The following is a 2,500-nucleotide window of genomic DNA, read 5'->3' as shown; positions in this document are numbered from 1 at the left end:
CTGTACGAGAGTCTTAAGAAAAGACGGTAGATTATGGCAAAGTTTCGCACGCCATCGAGTTTAGGTTTTTTTTTTGGTTCTCTCTTCTCTCCTCTCTCGACCGAGTTCCCATATTTGCTTTCTCTCTCAGTCTCGCCAAATATAATATTCTTTTAAGACGACGTCGGGGGCGCGGACCTTCGTGCGTCGAACACCGGCAAACGTAGCATATATCGCCTGATATGAAAAAAAAATCGGTCACGAGGAGAACACTACGAGTATATACGTTCGATAACCGATACACGAAGCGGTGCATAAGCGGGCGGTCGCCCTCGTAAGGACGACTCACGACGCCGCGAGCACTCACGCAGGTCCGTGACCGGTTCTCTCCGCTCTTATTCGTATCCCTTCGTATACCTTCGTCCGACTCTGAAACGTTCTCTTATAATTTTTAAGAAGAACGACGGCGGGTTGTCAAGGCAAGAAGGGACAGAGAGAGACAGAGGTAGAGTTTCGTAGTCTCCCGTGAACACGATAGATTATATATCGAGCATGCGTACGACTTGCACGGTCTCTGCACGACCGCGACGAACGCCGACGAGCGTCCAACAATCGCTCGTACGTCGCGTATGTTCTCTCCGTCCGCTCTTATTCGTATCCTCGTTCTTGTACCTTCGTCCGACTCTGAAACGTTCTCTTATATAAAGAAGAACGACGGCGGGTTGTTAAGGCAAGAAGGGACAGAGAGAGACAGATACGGAGAGTAACGATACGCAACGCAAGCAGTCTTAGGTTTACGTGAGCAACCCTCAGCCAGGCGTGGTCCAGGAATTGTATCCGTGGACCGCAATGTGCGTTCGAAATGTCGATGTTCATGTGTCCTGCAGTTCACACGTTGACGCGCAATTAGCTGCGTTCTTCATCGACCCACGAGCCAAGTGATCCACCGTTCAGGGTAATCTTTTATAAATTTACAACAGTTCAATACTCAAATGTACTCTTCTCGGTTCTAGCGAAGCCGAGTTCCGTCACGTTCGACCAACGGGAATCGAACGCGCAGAAGTCGCCATAGGATTGACGACACAAAAACGTTCGAAAAAAAAAGAAAACGACGAACGCGCGAAGATACGCGCGTTCGCCGGCCGGGCGTAAAGTACATTATGATATATAACAACCATCGAGATCGAAGCTCCGTTCGTCAGGAAACGACGGGGATATATACACCCGATTCTGAATCCTCTGTACAGCACACGATCTCGCGAACGAGTAAGCACGGTGGCTAGCCCATGTTATATATGTGTTTGATTCTACTCTCTCGTCCAATTATTCAAGAAACAGCGCGCGTGCATCTCTCCATCGTTCGGGTGATAGTAAAGATTCGATGGGATTCGCGCGGCCGTCCGCCTCGAGCGGTCTTTCGTCCCAATATCCAGAAGCAGAGTTTGAAAAACTCTAGCGACGGCACGGGTGTCCGACTCACGACATCGAGGTTTCGAAGCCGGCGATCCCCTCCGAACGGATGGCGACCACGCGACCGACTGAAAGCATGAAAAATCGACGAAAGATAGAACACATCTCCGTTCGGGTGGTGTTTTTTCTTTAAAAAAAAAAAAAAAAACAAAAATTCGATGGGACTCGCAGCCATCGTCCTCGCGCGGTCTTTCGTCCCGATATCCAGAAGCAGAGTTTGAAAAACTCTAGCGACGGCACGGGTGTCCGACTCACGACAACGAGGATAGACAGCCGGTCCCCTCCGAACGGGTTATGCGATGATAAACTCGATGAAACTTTAGTCTCGTTCAGGTAGTGTGTGTCTTGTAAATCAAAAATTCGATGGGACACGCATCCATCGTCCTCGCGCGGTCTTTCGTCCCAACATCCAGAAGCAGAGTTTGAAAAACTCTAGCGACGGCACGGGTGTCCGACTCACGACAACGAGGATAGACAGCCGGTCCCCTCTGAACGGTATATTATATATGAGATGATAGACGACAAACTGGATGAAACTTTAAGTCTCGTTCAGGTAGTGTGTAAATCAAAAATTCGATGGGACTCGCATCCGTCGTCCTCGCGCGGTCTTTCGTCCCGATATCCAGAAGCAGAGTTTGAAAAACTCTAGCGACGGCACGGGTGTCCGACTCACGACAACGAGGAAAGACAGCCGGTCCCCTCTGAACGGTATATTATATGAAACTTTAAGTCTCGTTCAGGTAGTGTGTAAGTCAAAAATTCGATGGGACTCGCATCCGTCGTCCTCGCGCGGTCTTTCGTCCCGATATCCAGAAGCAGAGTTTGAAAAACTCTAGCGACGGCACGGGTGTCCGACTCACGACAACGAGGATAGACAGCCGGTCCCCTCTGAACGGTATATTATATATGCGATGATAGACGACAAACTGGATGAAACTTTAAGTCTCGTTCAGGTAGTGTGTAAATAAAAAATTCGATGGGACTCGCATCCGTCGTCCTCGCGCGGTCTTTCGTCCCGATATCCAGAAGCAGAGTTTGAAAAACTCTAGCG

General features: G+C 49.4%; 1 non-coding gene across 1 annotated transcript; it reads right to left on the bottom strand.

Annotated features, from left to right (window-relative positions):
- Positions 1 to 782: 782 nt before the first annotated feature.
- Positions 783 to 937, bottom strand: LOC126877434 (5.8S ribosomal RNA). Its single transcript, XR_007695010.1, has one exon. It is a non-coding gene; the product is annotated as a 5.8S ribosomal RNA (ribosomal RNA).
- Positions 938 to 2,500: the final 1,563 nt, after the last annotated feature.

This window comes from Bombus huntii, unplaced genomic scaffold, assembly GCF_024542735.1.
Source record: "Bombus huntii isolate Logan2020A unplaced genomic scaffold, iyBomHunt1.1 ctg00000164.1, whole genome shotgun sequence".
Classification (NCBI taxonomy): Eukaryota; Metazoa; Arthropoda; class Insecta; order Hymenoptera; family Apidae; genus Bombus; species Bombus huntii.
This window is presented reverse-complemented; position numbering and strand designations above follow the sequence as displayed.